This window comes from Chelonus insularis, unplaced genomic scaffold (genome assembly GCF_013357705.1).
Source record: "Chelonus insularis isolate UGA/USDA-ARS -01 unplaced genomic scaffold, ASM1335770v1 contig_144_pilon, whole genome shotgun sequence".
NCBI classification, from domain to species: domain Eukaryota; kingdom Metazoa; phylum Arthropoda; class Insecta; order Hymenoptera; family Braconidae; genus Chelonus; species Chelonus insularis.
In genome coordinates this window covers 204,592-219,216 of record NW_023276385.1, presented here as the reverse complement: position 1 = coordinate 219,216, position 14,625 = coordinate 204,592, and the positions used below count along the sequence as shown (strand labels likewise).

The 14,625-nt window shown below is 28.4% G+C and overlaps 1 long non-coding RNA gene across 1 annotated transcript; it reads left to right on the top strand.

Moving 5' to 3' along the window:
• The first annotated feature begins 11,929 nt into the window (after positions 1-11,929).
• Positions 11,930-12,753, top strand: LOC118075009 (uncharacterized). The gene is made up of 3 exons (XR_004691256.1): positions 11,930-12,060; positions 12,142-12,292; positions 12,341-12,753. It is a non-coding gene; the product is annotated as an uncharacterized lncRNA (long non-coding RNA).
• The last annotated feature ends 1,872 nt before the right edge of the window (positions 12,754-14,625 follow it).

The window sequence follows — 14,625 nt, the reverse complement described above, 5'->3', positions numbered from 1 at the left end:
AGTCTAGTAAAGGTGCAATTTAATTAGCAAATCTAACTTCCCATTTTGAACCAAGGTATTTTTACATAGAGTTATACGAGGATTACAAAAAAACCATTCGCAGGCAAAAAAAATGTACGCATCATTGTGTTTTTTAGTTATAAACTATTTTTGCCTGTTCGAGCCGTAGTACTGATAAATTATGAAAGAAAATGATAGATAAAAGTCTTTAATTGACAACAAGCCATTTAATACATTGGCGAAAAAGAAGAAAGGTCGAATTTATCACTACTACGTTAAGAAATCGTTTTAAGATCGATTGGATAGAATTCTGTGTAATACCAACAAATTGGTACGGTAATTGTGAAATAGTTAGCACGCTTGTTTCATCTTTTGAGATCGAATATCTCAAAAAGCAGGTCGAAAATAAGAAAAGTGAGGCGACAGAAATCTTTGTTGCACTGTAAAGAATAAAAATTTTTCTATAAAATATAGTCGGTTTTTGAATATTCAAAAAGCTATTGATTAAAATGTGCGGGCTCGGATAGGCAAAAATAGTTTATAACTGAAAAACACAATGATGTGTACATTTTTTTGCCTGCGAATGGTTTTGTCGTAATCCTCGTGTAATTCTATGTAAAAAAACCTTGGTTTCAAATGGAAGGTTAGAGTTTCTATTACCCTTGTTTTTAATTGCACCCTGGACTATAAAATTTTATTTAACTTGAAGAATTTCAGTTCTTCGAACAGAAGTTTATATTATTTATGCTACTAATGATGTTAGATTCAAATAGGATCTTATATTTTAATTTGTGTATTTATATTATGTACGAGATTTCTGTTGAGTTTATGTACTGGATCCTGCAAAAATCAAAGCTGTCACTAGACTACACTTCCAACTACTCCTGTACGAGTTTCTATTTCGTAATTTTTTAATTTTAATTAATTCTTTACAAAAATTAATTTTTTCGTAATACATTTATTTTATTTATCTTCGTTTTAGCAATATTACAGAATAGATTGAAAACACTTGAAATATTTTAATAAATCTTTGTTATTTTTTACATTTGACATAAACTGAATATTGGAGTACTTCCAATAGATTTTTTTGTTCATTTTACATGCTTATGACAACATACAAAATATATTATGCTTAAAATGCACTACTGACCTCATAAATAATCTTTATAATTTAATTTCAAGTAACATCAGAAAGTAAGTTTATATAAAGAATAAAAATAAATACTGTTTTCATTTCTTTCTGTTAGATGTAATTGCTCAACAACTCGAGTTAATTCGATGATACTCATGCTTATTAAAATAGTCTGAAATTAAAGAGGTGTTGAACATTTTGGTATTCAGATTGAATGAGTTTCTTTAACATTGGTATGATGATGACAACGTAAAAGAGATGAAAGAAAGAATTCCACGCTTGAGGATAGATGTGAAGGTAGCTGGGTCCAATTTCAAGTTTCCTTGACGCCCGCGTGCCAATTTCAAACCCTCGAAATACCCTCATCTCACCCTTACTCCTTCTTTGGAAGTTTTTTTTATTTTTTTTTTATTCTTTCATTCTTATGTGAGAAAGGGCAGTTTGCTGTAAGACGTCGACGACACGCCATTTATCAGACTTCATCATACTTTTCTCTAATTGGTACCGAGGGATAGAAGTTCGTTAAGCCGTTTCGTCGGCTTTTACTTATTCTATTCTCCTTATTATTGAACTCTTTTGCGAACTTAAGTGATTTATCGTACAAATTGTTCTCAAAATTCCTGCGGTAGTATAAAAAATTTAAAAAATCATTTCAGTTTAGACAAAGATGTAAACATTTTTTTTTAATATTAATTATCATTAGATTTATTGAACTTATTAACACATTTAAAGCAGAGTTTTTTTTTATCTTAAGTTACTTTATTTTGAATAATTATTGAGCAGTTTTGTTATTAATAATTATATGATGAATGATCAAATAGCAATTATTTTAACATGCACTGGTCATCAAAATGAATCAGTGATGCATTAAATGATTAATACAGAAAATGTAAAATAATTATTCTCATTCAGAATTGAATTAATTTTAAATTATTTATGTTATCTCATTATCTTCTTGAAACGATTATTGTTATCACTATGTGTTCGTTAACCAAATATGAATAATTTAACATTACTATCTTCATTAAAAATTAAAAAAAAAAATGATTTATCAGTAATTTATTTAATTTTCTTGTAATAATATTAAAGGAATGTGTTGCATTTCATTATAAACATTATGAAGCAATCAGAATAATCAATATTAAAATTAAAAAAGAACGATGGACTTTGATTTGTTAAAGAGTATGATGTATATAATTGCCATTTTGATTTTTCAAAAATATGTATCTAGTTAATTTTATTTTCTATTGGATCAAATAAAATAAAATGTAAAAGAAAATAAGTAAAAGACGAGCAATTTCACTTGGTGAACTTTCTTTATTCGATCGTTTCTCTCGTCTCATCATCGAGAATTCAGTACGAAACTCGATTCAGAGTCCAACTCATTCGATTGCTCTTCTATTCCTCGTTTTTCGTCTTTTCCTTCTTCTTCACTGCGTCGCATTTCTTCTTCTTTCCCTTCGCTGTCAATTTTCCTTCGTTGCTTATTCGATAAAAATCGCCTGAATTGTAGATATACATCTGACTCACTCTTTCTCGTTTAGTCTCGGAAATCAGTGAGCAATCATTTCTGCTACAGCTTCCTTCAAGTCTCGCTATCGCTCCTTCTCCCCCAGTACATCTTGAGATCTTCGCCTATGCACGCGTTTGACCCTTCAACGAACTACCCGATTGGCTTCGTTAGGAGAAGTCAGGCGCTAGTTGATGTATCTCGACGTACTTTAACTTCTGCTTTATTTTACAGACTGCAATGCTTTTTTAGACCTCAGGGGATTTTTTTCGAAAACTCTGAAATCTATTTATTTGTAGTATTTTTTTTGCTCGTGAATAATTTACAATAGGAATATTTTTTACGTCTATTTTTGAACAGAGTGTTGGAACTTTTTTCATCAAAAATTTGCAAAAAAATTGCTCTACATGCTTTGATATTTGAATTCACTGAAGAATGAAATTATTTATTCAAAAAAAGGTTGATTTTGTCTGAAAACCTTTTTTTTGTTTATTTTAAATTTTTAATAACTTCTAAAAAATATGATAAAAAAATTTCCATCTCACAATAATAAGTTTCAACTTACATTAATCTTTGATTTTATTATAATTTTGTGGGTTTTTAATCAACAAGCTCAAAGGTGGAGCAGTAAAAAAATTTATTTAGTAAATCACAGTTTTTGTCTTTCAACTCAATTCTTCCAATTTTTTTTCATCAATTATCCTATTAAACACTGAATATTAAGTAGACTCAATTAACTAAGAATTCTCTCCAATTTTTTGAAATATCTTAATAAAAATCACAGATTTATTTAAAGTGAAAATTCATTAATTAGAATCAACGTAAATGAAACTTTAGTGCACAAATGAAAGGAATAAAATTTCAACTACATTCTGTAATATTTACATTAAATAGAATTCGAATTCAAAGTTTACCTGAAAGTAGGTAGTATAAAGGAATTTCATGTTTACAATCGATTATCGTTTTCGATCACAGACATATATGGTATTGAAAGGAAGAGGTAAGCAAAACACATTGATGTTGGAGCAACACTGTTAGGGTCAAGTGCTCGAGGGGTTCTAGGCAAGGCAAGCATACAGTCAGTGCCTGACCCTTCTCGTTGCCTCTGGTTGTGATTACAAACTTCTGTGTTCAATTGGAGCTTTCGCAAATCCTTAAAATCCACCCTTGTCAACTATTCTCTTGTGATTTTCGACCCTTCCGATATCCCACCATCCCTCTTTATACCTAACTGCCTGAAATTCAACACAAAAGAAGAATAATTTCAAAACGAACAATGTAAAAGTTTTTATGGATCAAGCTCGCTTTATTTTTTCCTTTTTTATACTCTCACACCTCATTCTTATCTTAGTTGGTGCCATAAAATTGTTGATGTGGGGGAAGTAAAAAGAAAAAAATGTTAAAAAAAGCGCAGTCACGATGGAAATTCGATGGTTATTGATATCGTATGTAACCAAGTATAAAATTGAATGAGTATTCATGATAAAATGGTGTAAAATCAAGGGTGAAAGGTAAAATATTTAAAATGAAGATAAATTGAAGACAGAATCTTCTTAATTGTTTTATTTATTATTTATCCATTGACTTTCAATTCTTATTTTCAAATAAACATGGTCGATGACTGATAGATACATTTTTACGCTCAAAGTATAAATAAAACAAAAATTCAATTAAATCATTAATTGGTAGATTGAGAAACATTTTTATTTTCAAATAAAAAAATGTTTGTTTGTTCATTTGAATAAATGCATACATTGATATCATATGTGGTTAAATGTTTAATATAGAGTAAAGAACAATTTAAATTGATACTTGATTGATTCCAAATCATAGTCGGTTAAATAAGTCTGGAAATCCTCCCCCATTGGTTTGTCTACCTGCCGGCTGACCAATAGTCCATGATGGTCGACCACTGATACATTTACCCTTTATTTTAATCAATGTTCTTCTTGTTGTGATCCTCAAGTTAATTTGTTATAAAGCTTTGTTTCATTAATCTCAAAATATATTCAAAATAATTCAATTAAAAAACTTAACTGAACGTGTTTATTAGATCTAATCTTACTTTAATGTTTTATCGTATATCCACTCCTGATAATGAATTTTCAATGATGATAATAACTAATCTTTCTCATCTAACAAAAACTATTATATAGTCTATAGACTCTTTGAATATCCGTCATTTTGCTCTTATATTTATGAATTTTGAAAAAAAATTTTTAATAATAATTTTATTGCAAATTGGGGTTTTCAAAAACCTAAAATTCAACCATTTCATTTTATCGTATTTTTCGAGTATAAATTGTTAGAAATAAAAATATTTTAAATTCATTTTCACATTGAAAATAAATTCTGAAAGTATTTTATTTTAGAACGATACAATATTTAAATACTTGACATAATTTTACAACGATTATTTATATTCGAATAATTTTGCCTGAATATTTAACGATAGGAATTTCAGTATAACATACGTTATTTCTACAGCTATTGTGCTTTATTTTACTAAATAGAAAAAATGAAAATGCTCTTTACTATTATACAACAAAATATACATATTTCAATATTCTTTATACATTTATTTTACTTTTTGTAATAAATGCAATTACATGTCAAAATAGTCATTATCATTATTAATGAAAAATAGGTCTGAGCACACTTTGTCTGTGCTAACACGACGTACTTTCCATTAGTAATTGTTTATAACAAATTTAAATAGTTGTAATCAATGTTTGTTGAAAACATCCAAATACATGTGATATACACATTACTTATTCAATAAATACAATTTTTAATTGTTTATAACAAATTTATATTGTTATAAACAATGCGTAATTGTTAAGAGTCATATTTGGTTGTGAACAATAATGTCTAGTCAATATCGACTTAATTTTCAAATGAAATTGTTATTGTTTGGCTTAAAAGTATTTTAAATAGCTAATCTTTTCATTTTTTTATTAGTTATTTTGTTATAAAAAAAGAACGGCTCGATCGAATTCGTTCAGATTTCTTTCAGATCTTCTTAATAATAATATCTTTCGAATTAATTTTGGTTCAAGTTGATATCTTGATCCGTTCTTATGATATCGAAAACGAAAAAAATGCTGACGTCCGTACATACATACATACATACATACATACGTACGTACACACACATCATTTTAAAAATATGTCAGTATGCTTGCAAATATCTTGAAACGTGGAGATTTAATGAAAATTCAAATTTCACCAATCGACCCAATTACAATAACTTCCTAATGGGAAGTTAATAAAATGAAAGAAATTTGAACTTATATAAGTTCGTAATCGAGATAATAAAAATAATTGAAAAAAAGAAGCAATTTGTTGTAATATATTATTTAAATAATTACTTCATCATTTTTCGTTTGAGGCAAAAAAAAACGAAAGAGAGTATACTTGACAAAAAGCTCAGACAACGAAGGTAACGTGGCATTATGAGTCTTCTCGTTGGTGAGCACTTGAGAAAAGATGATGACGATAGCCGCAAAGAAGGAACGTTAACAAAGCAGAGGTTGTTGTCAGAGCGCATTTGCACTGAGTAAAATTATTATCGCGTCTCAATTGGACGCGAAAACGCGTAATGGACGCGCCGGTAATGGCCTAACGAGGCGCCATTAGTGCCATGAGAAATGCCAGTAGCTTTTTGCAATTGTCATTCTTTATACCAATGTAATTTAACAGTAAGTATTCATTCGTTTCAATGCTTTGGATATTTACTTTATCATAATATTCAATTTATTTCTCAGATATAAATGATTTCTTTATCATTTAAGTCATTGACTTTTTTCTTATACATTTTATGCCATATCATAGTCATAGAATATATTCGGGCATTATATGGAATTCACAAGAATTTATTAAGAGACTGAAAGTGAAGTTTTTTTTTTGTAAAACGATAACTGCAAGAATGCAATAAATAGGTATATAAAAAGAGAGACAGAGAGAAAGGATGGTAATGACAAACGGAGGAATCGTATGATGCAATCGATTATTAGAAATGGTACTCTACATTCGTATTATATACCATGACAAAGACGCATCATCGGTCGCATATTCTATCTACTTGCACATTTTTTCTTAACTTTTATCCATTCTTTCCTGTCGTTTCTTTCTCTCCGTTTTCCTTACATCGATCTGCATTTATATGACTCGACTTCTAGGCTTCTATCAGCATCCTTACACGTCACTTGACAACAAATATCTGTATTTTCTCGAGTGATTTTTACACTTCTTTTACATCTTATAAAACGCACCGAGAAAGTTTCTTTTATAAGCCGATAACAAGAAAAAATAGATAATATAAATTTTTCAAATTCTGCAATTGAATTTACTTGCGATAAAATAAATATACTTTTTAACAATATTTCAGTGAATAGGTAGTTTGAATAATTGTATTAATTAATGATCCTTTACATATGGAAATATTTTGAATTTTATTTGTTACTCTGAAAAGACATAATTAAAATTAATAGCAGTAGGAAGTAGGGAGAACAGAGTTTTCATGATCACCTATATTTATACAGAGTGTTTAAAATCATACAGTAAATTTTGAAGTAATTTACAAAGTTTGAGTACTCAAAAGAGTAAGTGCCTTAAGCAAAATTTTGTTCTTTAACTTTGGATTCAGGTGAGATTTGTAGCGACCTAATTCAGATACAGATTAGTTTCAAAATGTCACATCTCTCTCAACTTGATCCAGATAGTAACGTCCTCAGGATGACCTGATTTGCGGCAAACAGAACAATCTAGAGTTGTGACAGAGAAAATCCTTTTGAGATAAATGAACTAAAAAAATTGACATTGTCGTATTTATGATCGAAAATTAATTTTAATTTGAGCATCTCACACTTCAATTTTTTGATGGGCAAGAAAAGGTAGTTGCGTTCAAATAGAGTTTCTCTTCTAAAAATTGTTCTATGTCTATATTTTATATAACTTAGCATTAAAAAAATTTCATTCAACGATGAATGTCTTCATTTTTGATAGGATTAAAAATCTCATAAAAGACGTTGGGTAAAAAGAACAAGTACGTTCAATTTTGGCATCTTACTTTTATAATAAACATTGATCTCTGAATATTTCATTGATTCTTGTGTAATGAAAATTGGTCTTTTGAGTTGGGTATTGCACGATTCTTGATGGAGATAAAGAGGATGAGGATGCTAGTATGCATGACTCGTTCTTAGTTCATCGTTTAAACACGTCTGAAGGGTTAAGCCGACTTGCAGGACGATTTAGACGGAGCGTGAAACGAAGGAGCTTGAAATTGCAGTTTACACACCGAGGATAGTCAAGAAAACTTTCCTCGGGATCTCGAGAGCATTTGGTTCTTTGAATAGAAGTGTGCAAAGTGTTTTTTTTTTTGAAAAGCTTTGCTTTCTTTGCGTATAAAGTTGGCGGTGATATCGCATTTTTTTTGAGGAAGGAAAAGAAGCTAATCTTAACTTATGTGACATACTTCTCTTCTTTACAGGAAAACTCCATACATTTTATTTTCACGCAAATATAAAAGAATCTTGAAGATATTTTCTTCTATTAAACTAAATCTACAGTTTTTGTATGAAAAAGAAAATGATTTTAATAACGAGAATGATAACAAAGGGAAATAAAAAATTATTTTTAATGTGACCGTTTATAACTGAAAAAAATAATGAAATAACTGATTCATTCGGAAAACCATAATCCTGTTTGCATAAAATGATTGTATTTTATATTGAATAAGTCTTTTATATTTAAATGAGAAATATTTAAGTATTGATTATTTGTGCAATTAAATTTTTCAGTATCATATTTTACGCGATTTATTTTTAAAAAGTTATGTAAAATGTTCAATTTTTGAGTTAATATATTTATAATTGGACTGTCTATTGTTTGTTAAACTTTATCACATAATAAAACTAATCTCCTACAAAACAAAAATCTTCTTATTTGTTATCATTTTCATTCAATTTCCTCTATTAACAGAATTGTAACAAAGCATTTGTATCTGTTACATTTAAAAATGACACTTTTTTTGCTAACAGTTTCAATAAAATATTCAATAAATTCGAGTTATATTTAACTCATTTAAATTAAAAAAAAATACAAATCTCTGTTGGAGTGATGGGAATAATAACCCCAGGATATATTAAATATTCAGTTGAAATTAGTTCTTAATAGAATCTCTTTGAATGTATATAGAGTTAAGGAAGCAGAGATTTCTAGTTCACTTCATGTTTAACAAACATTGGGAGATGCTTAGTAGTATTGACCCAATTGTCTTGGACGTCTAAGAATCGTTCGTAAGGTTCTAAGTATTACTACAGATGTCTAGTAGTATTGCTCTTCTAGATATCCATTACTTGATTCAAGTAGCTCAATCTTGCCTGAGTGAGCATGCAGTGATGTATTGCCAAGGTTTAGAATTCCGTCTGTGTCTCAGCACCCAAGTATCCATTTGAACGTCTGCCCATCACGTCTCTGTTCCCCTTAGTCCTATTGGACCAGCTTGAATTACAACATTCAACCGACTTGCTGGTATAATGATTAAACTTGTTCGCAGCATTTGCAACAATACACCACTGACATCCTCGTGATCTAAACAAAAGCTTTTAGGTTGATTGATTAACATAAATTCATTTGTCTCCCTGCTTTATTTATTGGATTATATTTTTCTAATTCCTTGAATAATGAAGAGTTTCGTGAAATCAAAGAATAATGAAATTTGATTAGAAAAAAAAAATTCGAGTGATGAATGACTTCTCCTTTAATTATCTAAACTGATGAATTAGCCTAGTTTTCAGTTCAAATTATTTGAGACATTTTTTGTCATGAAAAAACTGAAATGCTCATCTTTGATAGAGATAAAATGAAAGTGAAATGATGAATTTCACAGATGAAGATGTAGGTTAATATGACTGGTTTTTAAAGCAAATGTAATTATTCATATTTTGAGTAACAATAATGATATGTGAATTAAATATCTTCACTGTTCATTTTTTTGTTAGACGTACTTTTGACATAGATGAATCCTTTGTGTTAACTTCAATTTGTGCAAAAGAAATTATTTCTAATATAAAGAAAATTATAATATTTAAGGAAGATTAGTCTTTTCAAAGCGATATTTGATCTTGTAATATGAGAAATATATGAGAAATTTTGGTTCTTTATAATATGATGACATTATCAGAATATCACAATACGTTGTTAATGTCACTTACGATGTTCCGGCATCTTTCGGTCGATATTAACACTCCTTCATAAACGTAAATTTGTAGAGGAGGATCACTATGATTAAATCAACCAATTTTAGTGTCATGATATGACGCAAATATTAAACTTTAAAGATGAAATTTTATTAACCAACTTCAAGATTTTATAAATTTGCTTTCAAGTTTAGAATTCATTTTCACAACATTTTAAAAACATAAATTTATACTTTTTAATCCCGAAGCGCTCTTTTATCTAATAATAATGGTCTGAATACAATCTTTACTAAATAAAGATTGAGTTCGTGTAATTTTATGTTCTTGCTTACTTCATCAGCAATAAATTTTCAAGAAAATACATTAATTCAGTATTGAAAATTGATATATGTATAGCTAATAAATATTCACTTCCATTCCAATACAATCTTGTTTTATATCGATAAAATAGATCATATAAATCTATCTACATATAAGAACGATTTATTCATTGATTTTTGTCATGAGTTGATATCAAACAATTTATCAATTAATTAATTTCTGGTTTTAATCACTATTGAGTACTCAATTCATTACAATGATTTGTCTTACAAAATAGAACTATTCTAATCAGACAAGGTGTTGCCAAGTTGTTCTAAACTTTATATATGTATATTACTTGTGAAATTTATTTTAAATAGATCAAAAATAGTTTGGAAAAATTATATTAAAAATGGAATCAGTTTTAGAGAACAAGACAAATCGATTAAGTGCTCGCCAATGGAAATCAGTCAAACTGTTCACGAGATATTGTTGATGGAAAATCTGTTACCGTGCATGTATGTACATACATATATGCATAGATAAAGAAATATTCGCATATAGATTCAACAACAATACTTGTATCCATGATCTAATTTCCAAACCTAGTATTATTATTAAATGAAACGATGATTGTTAAAAAAACTTTTTAGAGATAACTTGATTTAAAAGTTGTACACTATTTTTCAGGGATTCTTGCTGATGTACTTTAAAAAAAAAATGAGTAGAATGATTGGTGTATTTAACTAAATTCTATTCATTTTATAAAGAATTCAGTGCTTCTAACGACACCCAAAAACTTTTGTAATATATCTAGATGAAAAACTTTATTACATGTATCAAAATTTTACTACATTTCACAACCAAGTTAAAAGCCATAAAAGCAAAGAGCTTACCTACTCATGACTCGTTGTCTTCACAGCTTGTAATGTAAAAGTCCTGTAATGATAGTTGAAAAATCGAGTTCAGGCTAAAAAATAGGTAAGAATGTATTTTCTTTGATTTTTTAATTACAAACCATTATTGAAAGCATGTTTTTCCATAATTATAATAACGTTAAGAAGTTTCAAAGTTTCTATTTCTATACCATGCTCGAAATAACACTTTTACCACTATTGTAACTGGCAAGGAGTTACAATCTCATTAAAATAAATTATGTATTTTTCATAACAATGACATTAATTTTGTTATATTGAAACATTTCGTTTGCTCAACACTGTTTACTTTAGTAATATTTCCTCGAGGAGTACAGTTGTATTTCATTTGAAAACAATATACTACTTTTCCTCGTGATGAAATTTGTAAATGGAAGTAGTTTTTTTTATTGTAAATGAATTTAATGGGAATTAAATGTTCTTATAATGAAGGAAGAATCTGTGTTGAATTTCGCTGTAAAATAAATAGAAAATTCTCGGAAGAATTCAATTGGAATGGAAGAACATATATTAGTGATGCAGATGAAGGTTCCACAAAAGATGTTGACGTAAGCTTGCAGACGAAGTACGGAAAATGAAGAAAGTCATTCGACTGTTGAACTTAATTAATGAAATGAAGTTTGTAGTAAAGAATCATCTGATCAATTAATTCACTTTTTTGGTTGATCATGAAAAATAAGATGTTTTTTAAATTTTAAAAGAATCCGTGATATCTTTATTATCTCGAGTGATCTTTATTTCATAATTATTTAAATATTCATTTAAATAGAAAATGGCTCTTCTTAATAGTTAATTTTCAATTGTTTCCACAATTTCTGTTGATTTCATGTAGAAAGCTTTTAGATAAATTAATTTTATTCAAAATTTCTTGAAAATTGTGTTTTTTTCTTCTTTGATTTTAATAAATTCTAATGCTCGCTCATCAGAATTGAGAAACGAAGGTACTCTGTAGAACGTCAAGGAACACAAATAGTGAAGGTTTCTCATTAACTATTGGATTATTCATTAATCCATCACTACGTTTCTTTACTGAATGTTTTTTTCTTTTTTCTAATCCAGTTTTTGCTGAGTTCTATCGAATGTTATCTGGATGTTCTGTCCAAGTCTCTCGTGCACCAGGTGGTCATAATTTCTGCCCCGCTACTTTATGGCAACTTGAAGTATCGAAAATCGTGGGCAAAGAGGTTAACGTGAGCAAAAATCCCCCGAGGTCTGTCTTTCTTTATACTTTTTTCTTCTTTACTTACTTTAACTTCAGAATGTTTCAGGGGACTCGTCTGTCGTGAGAGAAAGCAGATACATTTCCCACATGCTTCCCTTTTGTGATAAACTCCATAGACAGCGATACACCCTGCCTTTTACTCTCCCTTCACTTTTACGAAACACTACCTATACCACAATTCGGTCTGAATCTTTAATCCCTTTTCTGCGCCCTAAGGCAAGAGACAGAGCGAATTTCCGGTGGGAAATCGGAATTGGTTAGCGATCCACTTAGACAACTTTGTTGGAACTTTAAAAGCTCAATAGGGAGTACTTTTTTTTTGTTTCTTTTACCTTTTTCCTTCCTCTTTAAATACAAAATCTTTCACGCGTTTTCACGCGTATATTTGGTAAAATTTTAACGCTGATATTTCTCTGCTTCTTTATGTAGTGGTTGGGAATACTGAAAACTTTGCGATATGAATACCAAGAGGGAAAAATATAATTTTCATGGAGAGTTTGTTCGTTGCGAATTTTTTTTTTTTGATTTTATTTATTTATTATCTGCTGAGCGTATTTTTATGTATGGATATAAAAAATTCTATTTTTATTAAATTATTTTCATGTTAATTTGCTGATTAATAAAACGCGTAAAAATTTATTCCAGCATACAAAAGAAATTTTTGGATAACAATTACCCTTACAATGTAGGTCAAGTGAAAGCAAGTTAGATATATAGTAAAAACTATGAAATTCTAAATAAAAATTTCTGTAAAAGAAACAGTTTAATTAAATTATAAAAAAGTGTTTATCTTTTTAAAAAAATTTTTAACTTTTTCAAAAGTGATATTAAATATTTTTATTGGTAGCGATTTGTCTTTACATGAGTTACAACATCACGGTAAATTCGAGATGATTTATATATTTCACGTGTGATATGTATTTATTTAATGTACGTTACATGTATAACGCCATTAACAAACTATACTGTCTGTATAAACCTTTCATACATTTTTTTGCATGTAAAAAGTGTCTACAAAATTAATGTTGTTTAGTTCATTTATGGCGTTATACATTACATGTATGAATTTTAAATATGTGTAAAGGTATTTTAGATTAACAGTGATAAGGGTCATTTTTTTATTCTATTTATTTTTTCAAAGTTTCAACAGCTCAAAGGCTAATGGCAAAGTTACCAAAGGTTTTTATAGAATTACATGTTTTTTGTCTATACCATTAAGTCGTGTTTTATACCTTATACTAATTGAAATTTCTAGTATCGATGTCAAAGTTGTCCACCATGAAAAATTTAAAGTAAAAAAATTCAATTAAGTATAATAGAACTTATCAGATTAATTTTTTCTATCTGTTGAAAAGTGAGTTTTTTCTTGTAATGCACTTGAGTTGGAATTATATATATATAATGTCTGCACAAGTTGAGAATCAGCAAAATTTTATTATTTTATTTTTACTTTAATGGATACCAAAAAATTTATAGGCTTGAAAGCAAATGATAAATTGCTTAGTTTCGTGTTTAATTTGCGTTGGATAACAGTGATTTTTATCAAAAATAAAATTCTTGATGGGTAAAATTTTTTTATTTTTTTTGTGACACTTCTTGATTACCTCTTGTGAGTTTCACTCATGCACTACTTTTATCGCGAAGACTCACAATATCTGCAAAAAGCGAGCAAAATTTATACTTTTAATAAAATCATTCCATTTCTATCTCTAAATAACTATCTTATTTTCAAAAAATGGAAGAATTTAAGAACTGAAATACATCAATCTCCTGAAGATAAATATGCATAATTTTTGTCACCATTATTATATCTCAAAATATTTATATTTATATTGTGTTGTAAAATAGAAATATTTGAAGAAAGGAAGTAAATTTTTTTACGACTGTACTTATTCTTTTAAGAATCGTATTATTCATTTTTATGTTTCTCTTTTATTATTTTATCATATAATCAAGAACTGGATAAAAATATGATGGTGTAATTTAGACGTAAGAGTGTCAGAAAGAAAAGATAGAATCTAATGAGATTTACCTATTGCCAAATCTGAAGATTAGCCAAATTTAAAACTTTTCATTCCTCTAGGATAAAAATTCCACATTATTTCTTCTCTCTGACTCATTTTCCTCGTTTTAAGATAATAGAATTTCTTTTGGTCGTTTAAATTCCATCTTAGTTTCCAAAACTAAAAGATAATCGAGGCTCTTTCATGATATGCTCACGGTATCTCATTAATCTATTTTTAAATGTAATTTTTTTAGTTTTAAAAAAAAAACTTTATTTACATTTACTAAAATAATTCTTTAATTTTAATTAATTATAT